Consider the following 18440-nt stretch of genomic DNA (forward strand, 5'->3'; position numbering starts at 1 on the left):
GGGACTGGGAGTTAGAGGAGAAGGAACATTTTCCCTGATGTGTTTCCTTAGTGTGGTTCTAGTTGATTTCAGATTAGATACATTTTTGCAGACTGATCTAGGAGCCTGAGAACCTTGTAGGGCCCACACTCCAGGCAGTTGACAAGCAAATTTGGATCCTACCCGCCATGTACTTTTGTGAGACAGACCTATGACCTTAGCCAGGAGATGGTGAGTTGGGTTTCAAGGTCTGTAGCATGAAAGAAACTTAATTGACAAATACATTAGCAAATGGTGGGTTCACTAGACCAACGCTTTCAGGACTCTTTGGCGCTCAGGACTCAGCTGTGTCCTCAGCCGCATCACTGTGTGTGTGTGTGTTGAAGGGAAAGGGAGATCAGAGGGAAGGAGAGTTCTTGTCACTCAGGCGAGGACCCGGCGCATCGGCTCCCAGATGCTGACGTTTTCACTTAATTGCAGGCCCTGGGTCAGGCCTTCACCCTGTCCAGCAGAGCTGAGTGTTCTGAATAGTGGCCCTGGCGCTGAGCCGGAGTGTAGGTATGGGGAGGGGGATTCCCCGGCCATCGCCTTGCAGGCAGTTGGGTGAGGGAACCTGTGGCCACAGATGACATAAGACAGAGGCGCCACCGAAGAACCAGTCTCGGCCACAAGATCCCTGTGTAGCCTGACATGGGGCCCAGCGTGAGGGAGACTGGCCCAGGGACCCCTGGGGTGAGCACCTTGCCTCCGCCCTCGTGCCGCACCAGTGCTCCCGCATCCTGCTTCCTTCCAGGTACCCACGGCTATTTGTTTTCTGCAGAAGAAGGGCCCCCACCCTGTCACCTGGGTCTTCTGGCAGCTCAGGCCCACTCCCAGGCCTTCCCCAACACCTCCGCCGTTGGACAGTTATTTGCTTGGCAGAATCTGTTTGTCTTTGGGGCTGTAACCTGTCAAGGAGTCACCAGGCCCTGGGAGAAAGAAGCAGGCGATGGAAGCTCCTGGCCGGAGCCATTCCCACGGGGGCTAGGTGACGGGGGGGCGGCGCTCAGCCCAGCTTTTGTCCGGGGCTGCGGCGGGGAGGTTGCAGTGGTGTGGGCCCAGCCCTCCAGGCAGAGCAAACAGGTCCTCTCGGCCGCCTCCCTGTCCCAGCCCAGGCTGCACTGGGTGCCTCCCACCCTGTTCTTGGGAAGGCCCCTCCTCTACCTGCTTGCTCTGACCCGGCCACTTTCCCAGACACCACCTGGTGTCCAGCCTTGTCTGGCCGCCAAGAGAACAGCCTCCAAGGGCACTCATGGCCGCCCTTTCTTTCAATAATGGGAGTAGAGCAGGGAGCTGGAGTGGGAAATGGCAACCCACTCCAGTGTTCTTGCCCAGAGAATCCCATGGACAGAGGAGCCTGGCAGGTTTGCAGTCTGGGGTTGCAAGAGTTGGACACGACTTAGCGACTCCACCACCACCACCACTTCCAGAGCAGAGAGCCAGCAAGGCAACTTGAGAAGGCAGAGGGTATATGAGTTTGGGAGTCAAGAGTGTTCAGAGAATGGATTCTGACAAACTAGCGTGACTGACAGATGGGCCTCAGATACCTCCTCTGTAAAATGGAGATGTATTGGTTTAGAAAGCAGGACTTTGGTGGAAACTCACAGGTTTTAAAAAATATTCTGAGATTCTGTGATCTGAAACAGTGCTTCTCAAAACCTGTGTTAAAAATACAAATTCTGATTTAGTAGATCCTGCGAAAGAGGGCAAGATTCCATCATTCTCACAAGCACCCTAGTGATTGGGCTCTGCTAGTCCTCGAACCTCACTTCGCATGAGGATAGTAGGTGGTGGTCTGAAGGGGTTCACCCACCCCCAGCCACCTGGGCTATGAGACTGAGCCAGATCTAGCCAGGGCTGTGTTGTCCAGACCCATGAGAATTTGAGGGGGCTGAAATCATTTAGAATGGTAATGTTCAAGCTGGGCCATGGTTCCTCAGCATTTCCCAGGGTTTATCCAAGGCTGTGATTTCTGACTTAAATATTATTTCTAGCGTTATGTTTTTCCATCACAAACAATAAATGTCTGAGTGTCCACCATAATTATGGTACTATTGGCTGACCAGCTCCCATTAAATTGTTTATATGGATGACCTCATTTAACCCTTACAACCTACAGATGCAGCAGTCAGCCTGGTGCTATTTGCGAACAGGTAACCCTGGAGTGTTCCGATTCCCCAGGAAACAGGTGTGAAGTCTGGGAGCATGGCGTAAGCAACCTCGACTTAGTCCAGGGGTGTCCGGGGGGCTCCTCTGAGGATGCTGAGGGTGCAGAGATGGTGAATGGATACACAGCCCGCAGTTCAGTGGGGAGGTTGGGGCAGGAAACACGGTGTGGGAGAGTCCTCAGAGATCATTTAAAGCCTCAGGACCAGATGAGGTCATCAAAGGAGTGGCAGTGGACTTGACCCCATGTGTCACACGCTCCCTCAAAGTCTGCGGGTTGCCCCAGCTCCCTCTGCAGTGATCTCTGACCGAGGAGACTTCCTACTCCAGTGGCTAAGATTTTTGTGCTGCCAGTGCCCGGGGCCAGGGTTCAGTCCCTGGTCGGGAACTAGATCCTACGTGCCACAGTTAAGACCTGGCATAGCCAAATAGATATATTTTAAAGAAGACCGCCCCCCACTGCCCCCGACTCGCGTTCTCACGGCCGCAGGGCACCTCTCCTGTCCGATCCCCATCCTGTTCCTGACCCCTGTGTCCCTGCAGCTGGTTATAGAGTCACTGGGAGACTAGTTGGAACCAGGTGGCCGGGGCCTGGGGGAAGGAGACTGGAGCCCCAGGAGCTTGTAGCATATTTCCTGTGGCCCAAATCCCTAGAGCCCCAGAGTCAACTTGTAGGAATTCCTCCAGCTGAGCTACGGGAAAGGGAGAAATCTGCGAGGAGGGGGGCTATGTGCCTGGGGCCCAAGGAACAAGGCCCTGTGGTGCCATGCTCACCAGCCCTGGCCAACAGCCAAGACACAAGATCCCGGAGAGGCTGGGCCGTCGTGGCTTGAGGCCTCTGAGCAGCCAAGGTTCCCCCCCCAACACAGGTCAATGGGACAGGAAGGGTCGGGATCGGGGGGCGGCGAGGAGAGGGGACTCCTGAGTTGTGCGCACTGTCTTCTGAGCCCTGAGCTGAGCCGGATGGGGGTGTGTGGAGGGCGGGAGCAGCCCCCCGGGGTGCTGGGAGTGCAACTTGGGAGCTGGTGCGGGTGGGCCCGTGGCCAGCAGAGGGCACCACGTGGCCCAGGCCTTGTCTGGAAAAGATGGACACTGGCCTGGCCCGGCTCCTGTGCCAATAGCTATTCCAAATCCCCACACCTCCAGGGCAAGTGTCACCTCAGCTCTCCCCGCCGAGCTTGGCTGTGAACCCGGGCCCTGCTGCTCCGCTCTGTGGCTGCTCAAGCGTGTGTCAGCCCTCAGAACCTCTGTGCCCTAGCCTGTGAACGAGGACAGTTCTTTTTTTCCAGAGGGATCATGAGAATCAAAACCCTCTGTAAAAGTTTAGCATTGCATACCTGGCGCAGGTGAGTGTCCAGTATGTGGTGGCCACTGTTATCTTTTTGTGACCTTCCAGATGGACTGGGACCCTGGGCATTTGGGAGGTGGAGTCCCAGAAATCTGCAGCCTGCTCAGGAGTCTCTCCCAGGACCACAGCAAGTCCTTGCTGTGAAGGTACTCCTTGGTTGGGATGGGAATTGGGAAGCAGGAAAGGACTGTTCTGGAAGAGGGTCCAGCTCCCTCTAGAAATAGACTCAAGGGCGAGGAGGCGGTCCTCAGGGGCTCTCAGTACGCGTGTTGAGTGAGGAAACGACCGCGTGTGTAGGAGCCTCGTGCAGGCCTGGCCTGACTTCTGGGGTCAGACACCGCTTAGTCCAGCGCAGACCCCAGACTGCGGGGGCCCCTGGAGAGGGGTCGGCGAGTCACAGTTGCGATTGAGGTTGAAAACAACAGCCCAGGAGCCTATGGGAACTGGTTCGGCCGCTGCGGTTTACCACTTCCAGGGGCGGAGCACTGGGGCTCACACGTTTGCTTCCAGGTGCCTGCAAGGACCTGTATTGGGGCCAAGGACGCAGGCCAGGCCACAGGTGGGCACCAAGGTAGCGTTGGCATCCCACCCTCGTGGCATTTCCTGCTGTCAAAGGCACCCGGACCCCCTGAGCATCTCCAGCTCTTGCACGCTTCTGTCTTCACTTACCTCTCTCTTTCCCCACATCCTGGTTTCCTGGCAGTTGAGCAGGCTTTACCCGGGAACCACGAGGGTATAGGCTTGCGGCTGGGGCAGTTGTTACCAAGATAGGTCAAGAGGCTGTCTGTGTGTGTGCGTGTGTTGAGCCTCTGCCAGGACCCCTGATGTGGGTCCTCCAGGGCTGATGAAGACATGTCCCTGAGGGGGACATGGGACCTAGGAGACAGGCAAAGTGGGCATGGTGGGGAGTGGGGTAGGCGGAGTGTCCTGTGAGAGGAGCCCGCGCAGGAGGGTCTCAGAGAGCCAGCCCTCCCTCCAACGCCTTGGGTTGGAAACAGTGACCATTCACTGCATCCCCAAAGGTGAGGCTGGAAAGGGCCCTAGAGCCCAGCAAGAAAGGGCCTTCTCTCCCCAGGGGCCCTGGCCAGTGTCGGCCACACCCCTCCCCAGCTGCCTCCAGGACACCTGAGCCAGCGGGGAGCCAAGGTCCCCCAGGGAAGAGAGAGAATCTGAGGTTGGGAAGCAGGAAGTGACTCCAGCTGGCTCCAATCCCCAAGCCAGGCATCCAGGCTGGGGGTGTCCAGTGGGGCCCGTCCTGGTGGTGGTGGTTGGGCCCCAGGGGAGGCAGCCTTGGCTCCTTGGATTCGTTTGCATGGACTGAAGTGGAATTTGCATCTTTGAGAAGTTCCAGCTGTGGGAAGGGAGTGGGCGCCAGGAGCTCTTAGGCCTTCCGTCTCCCGCCTCCCTCTGGATGGGGTGGGTGTGGGGGAGCAGGCCCTGTGCCAGCCAGCCGCCATCTCCCCCAGGGTGAGGAGCTCAGCTGAGTCCCAGTGCCCTCGGCTCAGCATTCAAGCTCTGTCCTGTGTGGAACACGGGTTCAGAGGAGCAGAGCCGTCTGCGTAGCTGCACACGCATGCCCGCACTCACAGCATGTGATCCAACATACATGGGCAGTTCTGTGCACCACTCACATGCAGGAACGTGTCTTCACACAACATCTGTGCCTCCACGTACTGACACAGGTGCAGGGACATGACCTTAGTGCATACGCAGACACACCCTCGGGGTCACCTCCCCTCACACCAGCATGTGCCTACACCAAAGTTCACACCTGTTTCCCACATTCATCCTCGAAAATAGTTGATGGCTTTTTACGTTTTCCCTATAAGTCAGGCGTGTTTGAAGTTGTATTCCATCCTCACAACAAACTTCTGAAGTAAGTACTGTTTTTTCTTTGTCATTGACATATACTGTACACACAGTAAAAAAAACATGAAACTCAATGGATTTGGCTTGATGAACTCTTTTTTTTTTCCACTTTAGTTTTTTGGTTGCACCAGATCCTCGTTCCTGCGCACAGGCTTTTCTCGAGCTGCGGCGCACGGGCCTCTCTCGTTGCAGAGCGCTGGTTTTCTGGAGCTGCGGCGCATGGGCCTCTCTCGTTGCGGAGCATGGGTTTCCTGGAGCTGCGGCGCACGGGCCTCTCTCGTTGCGGAGCGCGGGTTTTCTGGAGCTGCGGCGCACAGGCCTCTCTCGTTGTGGAGCATGGGTTTTCTCGAGCTGCGGCGCACGGGCCTCTCTCGTTGCAGAGCGCAGGTTTTCTGGAGCTGCGGTGCACGGGCCTCTCTCGTTGTGGAGCGTGGGTTTTCTGGAGCTGCGGCGCACGGGCCTCTCTCGTTGCAGAGCGCAGGTTTTCTGGAGCTGCGGCGCACGGGCCTCTCTCGTTGCGGAGCGCGGGTTTTCTGGAGCTGCGGCGCACGGGCCTCTCTCGTTGCGGACCGCGGGTTTTCTGGAGCTGCGGCGCACGGGCCTCTCTCGTTGCGGACCGCGGGTTTTCTGGAGCTGCGGCGCACGGGCCTCTCTCGTTGCGGACCGCGGGTTTTCTGGAGCTGCGGCGCACGGGCCTCTCTCGTTGCGGACCGCGGGTTTTCTGGAGCTGCGGCGCACGGGCCTCTCGGTCTGGAGCTGCGGCGCACGGGCCTCTCTCGTTGCGGACCGCGGGTTTTCTGGAGCTGCGGCGCACGGGCCTCTCTCGTTGCGGAGCGCGGGTTTTCTCGAGCTGCGGCGCACGGGCCTCTCTCGTTGCGGAGCGCGGGTTTTCGGGCACTCGGGCTTCGGCACTTCTGGCACACAGGCACAGGAGTTTCAGTTCTTGGGCTCCAAGGGCTCAGCAGTTGTGGTGCGTGGGCTTAGTTGCCCCAAAGCACGTGGGATCTTCCCGGACCAGGGATCCTAAACCCGCGTCCCCTGCATTGCAAGAGGTTTCTGTACCACTGGACCACCGGGGAAAGTCCAGTGAACTCTTAAGTGCACAAATCATAACCGTCACCCAACTCAAGATCTAGAACACGTCCACTCCCCCAGCAGGCTGGCATGAGTGCATTGTCAGTCAACAGTGCAGGCAAGAGAAGCCAATGTCCTGTTAAAAGTATCATTGTTATTCCCATTTAAGAGATGAGAAGACAGGCTGAGGCTCCTGGTCACATACTAAGCAGTGGCCAGGCTGGAGGCTCTGACTTCAGACCACCACACCACATAGATGGCTGGTCTTACACAGCGCACACCTCACACTGATAGAGGGCCATGGTGTTAAGAGGGGTAGAGGAACCTATTATGTTTCTTTCATGAGGAAAGCAGCAGAGACAATTTAAGCTTTGTTTTCGACCTGCCCTTAAAAGGGCACAACTTGGCTCAGGAAGGATCAAAGGATCAGTGAACTCTGTGAGCTTGGAGCTGCTGCTCCTGCCCTGGGGCACCCTGTATCCATGGGGTGGGAGATGGATTTGAGGACACTTCTGCCCTAAAAGAAGTCACCTGAGCACTTTCTTCATGCCTTCCATCAAAGGAGCACTCGTGGCAAAGCTTGATGTTCATTCATTCATTCATTCTGTTAATAGGTATGTAGTGAGCACTTACCTACCCCGTGTCCAGCCCTGTCCTAAGTACTGAGGATGCAGCAGTGGAACTGACACAGAATATGCCTGCATCACGGAGCTGACACACAGTGAAATATGTGGCGTTTGGGGTAGGAGAAAGGGAGAAGCGGGGGGGGGGGGGGGGGGGGGGAGTACAACTTTTTTTTTTGGCTATACCATGCAGCACACGGCATCTTAGTTCGCTGGCCAGGGATTGAACCTGTGTCCCCCTGCAGTGGAAGGGCAGTCCTGAACCACTGGACCACCAGGCAAATCCTGAAGGGCAGCTTTAAATAGGCAGTCAAGGCAGTCCCCATGGAGAAGGTGAGGTTTAAGGAAGGATATGAAGCAGCTTTGCAGCTATCTGAAAGAGCATTCCAGGCAAGGAGAATGGCCAAAACAAAGGAAAATAATGGCACCCTTTTAGATGCCAGCCATGGGTCCTGTGAAGTGCAGACTAGTGTCTGCACGCCTCACCCCCCGGGGCGGTGTGACTTTGGTGGGCCAGCTCTTCCTCTCTGGGTTCCATCTCTTCACCCACAGGAGGTGAGGCTTAGCTGATGAGCTGCCCTCCATCTGCACATTCCGTCCTCACGGACCTGCCCTAACCAGTGGAGGGGCATCTCTGCCCACCCAAGTTCTGGCCCCGGGGCCTGGCCACCTGACTCCAGGGCTGGCCACAGACTCCGGTCCGGGACCAGACCGCTCTAGATGCAGGGGCCAGGGGTGGCCGTCGGGGAGGCGCTGGCAGAGTTCCAGATGTTACAGCATTTCCAAACACTGGCTGTGTGTGTTTGGGTTGAATGGGGTGGAGCTATTGGGGATTTGTGTGCGCCCTGGGTGTCATGTCTCAAACATACGCCACAGGTTTATTTGCATATTTATTGTTGAGGGCAACAGTGGATGAGTCTAGGGTCCCTCCAGACTCCACCCTCCCTGGACACTCCCAGGCCTGGCTTGTCTCTGGAGGATCTCTCTCCAGAGAGATCAGGGATCCCCTACCTCCTCCTAAGGTTGGCTTCATGTCTTGGCCCTGTTCTCCCTTCCTTCAACACCTGTAGCTTCTCAAAATCCTCCTGAAGGGAAATGCTTACCCAAGATGATCTAGGCAAAAGGAGATGGCAAAGAAGGAGACATTGACAGGCCCTATTGAGTCATTTAGGAATTGCAACGAGCTGTAAGTAACAGACCTGAGCAGCAGTGGCTTGAACAAGATAGGGATTTATTTCCCTCTCCTTGGGTGGAAAGTCTGAAGCTAACAACAGGGCTGGCTTCTAGCCTCAAGGCCTCCTTATTTCAGAGTGTAGCCACCACAGCTCCAGCTATCACATTCCAGTTCCAGGCAGAAAGGAGGAAAGATTGACTCAGTCCCCTTTTAAAGGAACTGTCCTGGAATCCCTACCCAAGAACTTAATTTATATCCCACTGGCCAGAATTTGGTTAACTTCCTTCTGTCTCCAAGTAATGCTGGCATGATTTCATCCAAGATAATTGGGATTCCATTAGTAAGAAAGAAGAGAACAGATACTGGAGAGACAGCTAACAATTTCTTCTCTGTATATGTCCTGAACTTATCCATCTCTACCTTGAAAAACCTTGTGCTGGGACTTCTCTGGAGGTCCAGTGGCTAAGACTCCGCACTTCCAAGGCAGGAGGCCTGGGTTCAATCTCTGATCAGAGAACTACATCCCACATGCCAACTAACAGCATTCTGCAAGTGAAGATCCTGCATGCTGCAACAATGATCGAAGCCCCCGAGTGCCACAAGTAAGACCCAGCACAGCCAAATACATACATACATGCACAAATACATGCTGTTGCCTCTTCCTGCGAAGTCTCCCTCACCCCACAGTCATCTATTCTCTGGAAAGGAGCACACAGTACATTTCCTGAACTTACTGGGGTTGCCACAACAGAAAGCTCCCAGGGGTCGCTCAAGTGAAAGGAGGAGGGTGGAGTTAATTCTAAGAACCCAGAATACCAGCCCTGGCATCCATCACGAGGGAGAGGCAAGGCCTCTGCAACCCCTGCTCGGCAGGGGTCAGAGCAGTGGATGAGCCAGGCCAGTTCCTGCCTCCAAGGGAGGGGGAGAGACAGTCTTCATACAGACCAAAACCTAATGAAGGTCGGCTCAGGGACTTCGCTGTGGTCCGGTGGGTGAGACTCCACGCTTCCAATGCAGGGGGCCTGGGTTCAGCCCCTGAGTGGGGAACTAGATCCCGCATGCCGCGCAGCTAAGAGACTGCATGCCACAGATAAGACCCAGCGCAGTCAAAATAATTAACTAAATATTTTAAAAAAGAAGAAAATCAGCTCAGACTGCCCTGTCCTGAGAAGATAAATCAGAGAACGGGAGTAGATAGAGACTAAGCAGGTGGTCGCGGAGCACCAGGCTTAGTGTGTTGAAGGGAGCCCTCACGAAAGTGGCCCCGATTCCAAAGGCTGTAGACTCTTAAGGGGCAGGGGATGAACACGGCTCCAGATGAAAAGCCCCGGGGCAGGTGTCAGGTGCTGGGACTCCCAGGGGGCCTGGCCCAAGCCTGGAGATGAAACCAAGAGTCCCACCGGGGAGTGTGTGTGGCGGGGAGGTGCCCTGCACAGTACAAGAGCTGTTTAGAAAAGCTGGTGGAGGGTTCCCCTGGTGTCCAGCGATTGAGATTCCTCCCGCCAGTGCAGGGGATGCGGGTTCCATCCCTGGTCTGGGAAGCTCCCGCGTGCCTGGGAGCAGCTACTGAAGCCCGTGAGCTCCGAGTCTGCTCTGCAACAAGAGAAGCTGCCACGATGAGAAGCCCTCACTTCACAACTAGAGAAAGCCCGTGCACAGCAACAAAGACCCAGGGCAGCCACACAAATAAGTAAAATTAAAAAAAAAAGAAAGAAACACTGATAGATCCAGACACCTAGCAAATGCCGAAGGTCCAAGGCTGTGGTCCCCGTGGGTTCCCCGGAGTGGTCCTCCCTGACAGACTGGGTCTTAGATGTGTGGTTAAATGGACTCCAGGAGGCCTCAGACCCTCACACACCAGGCAGACCTCCTGGCAGCCCAGCGGGCTTGGAGGGAGCCAGCCTACCCCCAAACCAGCCATGTAAGAGAAGCGGCTTTCAGCACTGCGGGCAGAGATGCCGGGCCCTGAGCGCTCTTCTCCCAAGAAAGAGCGACCTCAGGGTGCTGGGGGAGGAAGGAGATCCGGCTGGCTCCCCAAGTCCCTTCCTGAAAACCCTGCTGCCCCCGACCTTATCTCTCACATTACATCTCTGAGGCCCTTAGGAAGATGGAATAAACTTCTCACTAAAGAGGGAAGGACGGACCCCGCTTAGGGGCGATGATGTTATTGAGTCACAGTACACTATGTTTCCGTTCAGTTCAGTCGCTCAGTCGTGTCTGACTCTGCAACCCCATGGGCTGCAGCATGCCAGGCCTCCCTGTCTGTCACCAACTCCTGGAGTTTACCCAAACCCATGTCCATGGAGTCGGTGATGCCATCCAACCATCTCATCCTCTGTCGTCTGCTTCTCCTCCCACCTTCAATCTTTCTCAGCATCAGGGTCTTTTCAAATGAGTCAGCTCTTCATATCATGTGACCAAAGTATGGGAGTTTCAACTTCAATATCAGTCCTTCCAGTGAACGCCCAGGACTGATCTCCTTTAGGATGGACTGGTTGGATTTCCTTGCAGTCCAAGGGACTCTCAAGAATCTTCTCCAACACCACAGTTCAAAAGCATCAATTCTTCGGTGCTCAGCTTTCTTTATGTCCAACTCTCACACCCATATATGACCACTGGAAAAACCATAGCCTTGACTAGATGAACCTTTGTTGACAAAGTAATGTCTCTGCTTTTGATATGCTGTCTAGGTTGGTCATAACTTTTCTTCTAAGGAGTAAGCATCTTTTAATTTCATGGCTGCAGTCACCATCTGCAGTGATTTTGGAGCCCCCCAAAAATAAAGACACTATGTTTATGATGTCTTTTCTCCCACAGGGGCTCCTTGGAGGCTTCGTGGACCCCCTACGAGAACATTGTCTACCCCCACCACCTCCATCTGACATAGGAGAAACAGTGCGGGTCAGAGAGGAGATGGACTTGCCCAAACTCCCCAGAGGGAGGGGCAAGGATGGTGGGAGGGCCTGAGCTACATCCTGCTGTCAAGGGTCTTAGATGCCGAGGTAGGGCTTTACCCTGTGGTAAACTGGAAACCCACGTTCATCCCGCGGACTGCTGTCTCATGCACAAATGCTGTCTCACCCGTTTCTCCCATCGATTGGCCCAGAAGGTGTATCGTATCTCCATTTGACGGTACAGGACACGGAACACTAAGGAGGTGGAGATGCTGGCCCACGGCTTCAGGGCGTCTGGGCCGCGTGGTTCCAGGCCTGCCCTGATGCCCAGCACTCCTGTGGCGGTGCCGAGAGGCGGGTGGATGGTGAGACGTGGGCTCCGTGTCACTTCCACGTGGCCAGCTGTGATTTGGGGCTGTTCACTGATCCGCTGGGCCTCAGTGTCTCCCGTCCGTGAAAGGGGGCTAGTTCCTGCTTCACAAGATCTGCAGACGGTGCCCAGCTCATGCCCACCTGAGGCCCCCGCCCTCCTCGTGGGGCCAGGCAACAGCTGGGGGGCAGCTCCTCACTGGGCCCTGGTACCCCCTCCCCGCCCTGGCCCGCGGCCAGCAAGGCCCGCCCGAGCCACATCGTCCAGATGGTACCATAAAGCCATCCCGAACCTGGGCTGCCCAAGAACAAACAGCCCTTCCCGGCCCCTCCCAAGAGGCCCCACCCCACTGGAGCCTCACCAGGCAGACGCCTCGTCCCTGCTGGGGGTGAGGGCAGCCACTCAGGGCAGCGGCTGCCGGCTGTTTGTTTTTCTTTTCCTGAGAATGGGCAGGGAAGTGTGAGAAGGAGGGCCTCTGAGACCGCCCCCTCCCCTGTCTCCTCCACACCCCCTTCCTCCCTGTTCTCTGCTCCTTCTCCCCCTTCTCAAGAGAGACCCACTTCCGCTCTGCTGTGTGACCTCGGGCATGTGAATGACCTTCTCTGAGCTCTTGTTCCTCCATCAGTGAAGCGGCCTCCTCCCTGGGCGGGTTCTGGAGGCTGAAGGATGCTTCAGGGGGCCTCTAGAGAAGGGCAACCCTGGCCCCTCATGTGTTGCCCGCGGTGTTCAGAGTCAGGGAAGAGAAAGCCTTCCCTGGATGGGCAGGGACTGGAAGCTTAGAGAGCAAAAGGTCCCAGGCCAGGCGAGGAGGGCCCCTGTCCCCTCCTTCTGGCCCCCCAGGAACACCTCCCTTCGGCTTGATGCCCCCACAGGGTCCTGATGGACAGAGCTCAGGCCTCGGTTTTCCCATCTGTGCAATGGGAGGCGCAGGGTTGGTGTGGGGGTAGGGAGGTGGGCTAGGGTGGGGCCCCCAGTATCTCAAATGGACTAGGCACCTATATGGGGAGACCAGTGCCTCAACCCCGACCCACCCTTCCCTACTCCTTGGTCGCCAGGACTCAGGCTTTCTTCTCTGAAACTTTGATCACCTCCCTGCTCAGCTTCCCTCGGGCACGGAGAGTCTGTCCCATACAGTGACATCCTCAATTACAGATCGCCTGTCCGCTATTGTTTTCCTTTGTTTCACGTGTGCGGGGAGGGCAGGAGCACAGTGGTTCGCGGGCCAGGCTGCCAGGGGGCAGCCCTCACTCTGCACTTGCTGCTGCGTTACCAGGAGGTAGCGTGGCCTCGCCTCTGCCTCAGTCACCTTTTCTGTAAACTGGGCTTGATGGTAGAAGTGCCCACCTCATAGGGTCCATGTTCAGCTTGAACGTTAAACGTATAAACTGCTGGGAACCTCGAGGCTCTATGCCTGGTCTCAGGCTTAATATTCTCCTCCACCCAGTTGCAGAGGGCTCACTCTGATGCCTGCCACCAGCCCCTGCGTGTGCAAAGGCCGAGCCATGGGAAGTCGGCCCCAGGCGTGCATGGCCACCATGCAGGTGAGTGAAGGCCTGGCGGCCGGAGGACAAGTCGGTGGTGGGCTCTGCCGGGCCCTGATCGCCTACTGTGGGAGGCGTGGAGATCTGGGCCCCTCATCCTGCCCACTCACCTCCCCGTGGCGGGGCCTTGGCTGGCCCCTTGCCTTCTCTGTATCTCGGTCTCCTCATCTGTAAGCAAGAAATAAGAACTTCCTCACAGGGGCGTGTGCATATGAAACGAGCCGGCGTGTGTGAAGTGCCTGCCAGTCACCGTGAGTGCTGCTGAGGACACTGACGGGGAGGAAACTCAGGGAGGGGGCCTGGGGTCCCCTCCCACAATTGCGGGGGATTGTGGGCGGGGACAAGGAGGGCCCCCAGGTGGCAGTGGTGGTAAAGAACGCACCAGCCAAGGCAGGAGACGTTAGAGACTTGGGTTCGATCCCTGGGTTGGGAAGATCCCCTGGAGGAGGGCATGGCTACCCACTCCAGTATTTTTACCTGGAGAATCTGGTGGACAGAGGAGCCTGGTAGGCTACGGTCCACGGGGTCCCAAAGAGTCGGACACGACTGAAGCGACTTAGCACAGCATAGCGCTAGGAGAGCCCACTAGTGACTGATGGTCTAGTCCAACCTCTCGCTTTTCAGAAGAGCAGGCTGAAGCCCAGAGAGGGAAAGGAACTTGTGGAGGTTGCACAGCAAGTCAGACAGAGGTGGGACTGCAGCCAGATCTCGAGCCCCCCGCCCCAGGCCCTTGACCCGCCCACCCTGAGGAGGACGAAGAGGGGGTCTCCAGCCTCTGCTCCCTCCGACCCCCAGGCTTCCCACCCACTCCTACCTCAAATGCTCTAAGACGCCTGGTTAGGTAGACCCTTGCTCTAAACAGCTCTGCTACTGCCCAGGTATGGGCAGGTCGCCTCAGTTTGTTTATCTCTAAAATGGGGATAAGATGAGGACCGTGCACGAGATAGTTGTGGGTACCCATCAGGTGACCCCCTACACACACACCCACACACACACTCGCCGTCCCCATGTGCCAGCGAGGCTAATCCTCATCTCAGCCTGAGAGGTCTGAGTTGAGGCCCGGGGAGGTGGGTGGACTCGCCAGAGCTCACAGCGCTTGTCTGTCCTGCCGGTCACTCACGCTTCTGCTCATGCAGGAGAGCCGAGCTCAGGGTGCCCTGGGAAAGCTCCGCACCTTCCCCCAACTCCTCTCCACGTCTTGCCCGTCCCCACTGCCTGAGTCCCAGCCCCGTCCTCCCGCCCCTGGAATCTTTCCTGTCTGCCCGTCTGGGCGGCTGGCCGGGGTTCCCCAAGGGCTGAGTGAGAAGCGGTGACTGAGCATGGTGGGGGGGAGCCAGTGGGGGAGCCTGGACTCAGGGTGAAGGTTCCTGTGTGACACCCGAGATGCTGGGCGAGTCCGCTTCCTGCACCTGCTGCCAATTGCGTCCAAGGCTGGGCGCAGGGATCCTAGCTTCCCTGATGTGACGCAGAAGCAGCGTCTGGTGGTCAGAGGGGGCAAGGGTCACCGGTTGGGGGTAGGGCAGTTTCTGGGGGCCCTGAAGCTGCCAAGCCCAGCAAAGGGTGCATGTGGCAAGATGCCCACTAAAGTGGAGGAAGGGTCTGCACAGAACGACCTCCCGGGGACTGACTGACTCCGGGACCCCTTGCCCATCCCAGCCCATGTGCAGGCAGGAGGGACCAGTGATCAGAGCTTGGCTGGCTTTGCATGCTGGCTGTTTCTTACGAGATGTGTGTCCCTGAGTTAATTAACCTCTCTGCCTCAGTTTTCTCATCTTCAAATGGAGGTGTGACACCTACCCCATACGGTCACGATGAGAATTAAGTGACACTATGTAGAAAAGGCACTGGTTCCCATTGCCTGGACCACCGAAAAGCTTCCGCAAGTGCAAAAAGTAACATCATTGTGTTTGTGAGTCACAGGCACACAGACTGTGGCAGACTGAATTGAAGCCACACGGCAGGCAGAGCCGAGGAGGGACCAAGACTCCCACTTGGTAGCTTTAGCAAGAGGCGAAGAAGCCCAGGGCTGTGCGTGAGGCCCTGGAGTCAGGCTTAGCCCTGCCGCGCACAAGCTCTGTGACCTGAGGCAACTTCCTAAACCTCTCTGTGCCTCATGTTCTCCATCTATAAAATGCAGATTATAATAGCGCACTGGTCCCCGTAGGGTTGCTGGAAGGAGTTAATTTGTGTCAAGCGCTTGGAAGAGTGCCTTTATGGAGTCCCGAGAAAATAGTTCAGATGATGCTGTGTGACCTTGCGCAAGTCCCTTCCCTCTCTGTGCCTCTGCTTCACCCCTGCAACATGAATCATTAGACAGCTCAGCCGGAGGTTCCTCCCTCCCGGCTTTGACGTCCGTCATTCTGGGGAGTGCAGGCACGGTTCCCAGAACCCTGCTCCCGCTGTTGCGGTCCTCACACCCCTGAGGGCAGGACCCCTCTTCAGCCCGTCTCTATCTCCTCTCCCCTCTTCCAGGAGAGACAAAGGCTCCAGAGGAGAGGGGCAGTGTTGGCGGTGAAGGAGCCGGGAGGCGGTCCAGGCTGGGGTGGTGGGAGGGGACAGATCCCTCCGACCAGCCCTCTATTTGGGTCCCACTGCCCTCTGTGCCCCGGGGGTGGGCAGGCCCCTGCTCCCCTCTGACCTGGGGGTCACCCACAGAGGCAGGGCTGGCTTGCCCCCTCCATCAGGAGGGAGGAACCCCCAGGGGAGTCCCCTCCTTGGCTGGGCAGAGTCAGGCAGGCCTTGCCCAAGAATGAAGACAGCGGAGACCAGGAGCCGAGCTCCGACAGCTGGGTGGCCTCAGGCGGGGGGACCCCCAATCCTCTGAGCCTGTCTTGGAGTCTGAGCGCAGAGTGGGCCATGTCTCGGACCCTCCTGGGCCTGGTAACACAGGGGTCACAACCCAGGGAGGTAAGAGCTCAAAATCCTCGACTGGAAACCCTGGACCAGGAAGCAAATGCTGCTCTCCGTCAGCCCTCCCCTGACCCTCCTCCCCACACCTGTGGCCATTGTTTCCAAGGAAATCAGGCCTCAGCCAGGAGGAGGGAGCCTCCCTCCCACCCTCCCCACACCCTCTGCCCTCCCCAGGGACGTTCCCAGGCCTCCCTCAGCCCAGCCCGTTTCCTTCCCACTCCCTGGCTGGTGCCCCCAGCTGCCCATCAGGCCATCTTTCCGTCCATCCATCCCTTTATTCCACGCATAGCTTTTTGCTAGACACTGTGCTCAAGGCCTAGGATGCCAAGAAAACGTGACAAAGCTTCTGTCCCTGTGGACTCCCTGCTCAGGGCAGGAGACGGAGAAGCAGAAGGACTGTTTGATAAGGTGAGATTTGTGTCCCGATCCCAGGGCCCCCAACACCGGCAGGCTCGGCGAAGGCTTCCCGGGGAGCTGATGCCCATGCTGGATTTTGTGATTCAGTATGAGGGCACGTGGAGAAGTCTGGAAGCGAGTCTGTGAGCCCCCGAGCGCAGGGCCTGTTGCACTCACTGTTGGTCACTAGTGTCTGGAACAGCGTAACGTGCAACCGGTGCTCAGTGTGTGTGTGAGTTGCTCGGTCGTGTCCGACTCTTTGCAACCCCATAGACCACAGCCCACCAGGCCCCTCCGTCCCTGGGATTCTCCAGGCAAGAACACAGGAGTGGGTTGCCATTTCCTTCTCCAAAAGGAACTATAGAAAGAAAGAAAGTGATGTCGCTCAGTCATGTCGGACTCTCTGCGACCCCGTGGACTGCAACCCACCAGGCTCCTCCATCCACAGAATTCTCCAGGCAAGAGTACTGGAGTGGGTTGCCATTTCCTTCTCCGGTGCTCAGTAGGTGTTGGAACAAGTCACAGTGTCTGGGGACAGAATCCCATGGCCCTTGGAGCTGAAGCATCGTGGGCGCCAGGGGACAGGACCATGTGGCACCTCCTGGGCCCCAGAGACCCCACGCACTTGCTCTGATGGCAGTCGGGGCCACGGGGGCCGTGAGCGGCCCAGGGACACCCGCCTCACCGCCTGTTCCCTTCCCGATCTAGTCCTCTGATCAGCCCTGTTGCAGCTGCCCTTTCCCTCATCCAAGTCCGTATCATCTGGTGATTTGTGGAAATAAGCACATGTTAAGCACCTACTGTGTGCCAGATGTTTTGCTGGGAGCTGGAAATGAATTGAACTGTCCCGCCCACACATTGCCCACAGTCCAGGGCTGAGACTCTTCTTATAAGCATTGTTGATTTACAGTGTTGTGTTAGTTTCTGGTATACAGCAGAGTGATTCAGCTTTACATATATATACAGATTTGTATATGTATTCTTTTTCATATTCTTTTCCACTAGTTTATTACAGGTATTGACTATAGTCCCCTGTGCTATACAGTAGGACCTGGTTGTGTATCTGTTTTATATGTAGTAGTTTACATCTTCTAATCCAAAACTCCCAATTTTTCCCTCCCACACCCCCTTTCCTTTTTGGTTACAGTTCTATGTCTGTGAGGCTGTTTCTGTTCCACAAATAAGGTCATTTGTTACATATTTCAGATTCTACATACATATTCTACATAAATAATATATATTTATCTCTCTCTATCTGATTTACTTCACTCAGTGTGATAATCTCTAGGCCCAGCCATGTAGCCGCAAAAGGCATTATTTCATTCTTTCTATGGTGAGTAAATGGAAAAGGAAATGGCAACCCACTCCAGTATCCTTGCCTGGTGGATTCCAAGGACAGAGGAGCCTGGCGGGCTACAGTCCATGGGGTTGCAAAGAGTCAGACACGACTGAGCTCATAGGACAGGACATGGTGAGGAATATCCCACTGTGGATACACATCTTTATCCATTCATCTGTCGATGCATATTTGGGTTGCTTCTGTGTCTTGGCTCTTGTAAATAGTGCTGCAATGAACATAGGGGTGCAGGTATCTTTTTGAATTAGAGTTTTCTTGGCATATATACCCAGGAGTGGGATTGTTGGGTCATATGGCAACTCTGTTCCTAGGAGAATGGGGCCTCTTAATCTGGGGTCCATGGAGGGGCTGCAGGGGGGTCTGTGAGCCCCTGGAATTATGTGTGTTCTCAAGTAGATTCTCAGGAGTGACCAGCTCCCCACACAGGTCAAGACCCACATGTGTATGGAAGAAGGTTGGTTCCCCAGCATTGCATCTGGACTCTGCTGAGAGAGGTCAGGCTTAGGACCTTCCAATCTTAACCTAACCCTGACTCTGCCCAGGACCTCAAACCCTCCCAACCCTACGTCAAGGAGCTGGCCATTCCTGGCAGCAGGCGAGGGCACAACACTTCCTGCCTGGTGGTGCGGCTGCCTGGCAGGGGTGCGCCACCCACAGTCCCGGCCCCTAGAGCAGCTTTGGCTGTGTCATCTTAGGACGG

The 18440-nt window shown here is 56.3% G+C and overlaps 1 long non-coding RNA gene across 1 annotated transcript; it reads left to right on the forward strand.

Moving 5' to 3' along the window:
• Positions 1 to 7347: 7347 nt before the first annotated feature.
• Positions 7348 to 12935, forward strand: LOC139031459 (uncharacterized). Its single transcript, XR_011483951.1, has 2 exons — positions 7348 to 8874; positions 11090 to 12935. It is a non-coding gene; the product is annotated as an uncharacterized lncRNA (long non-coding RNA).
• The last annotated feature ends 5505 nt before the right edge of the window (positions 12936 to 18440 follow it).

The sequence above is a fragment of the Odocoileus virginianus genome, chromosome 27 (genome assembly GCF_023699985.2).
Source record: "Odocoileus virginianus isolate 20LAN1187 ecotype Illinois chromosome 27, Ovbor_1.2, whole genome shotgun sequence".
Lineage (NCBI taxonomy): Eukaryota > Metazoa > Chordata > Mammalia > Artiodactyla > Cervidae > Odocoileus > Odocoileus virginianus.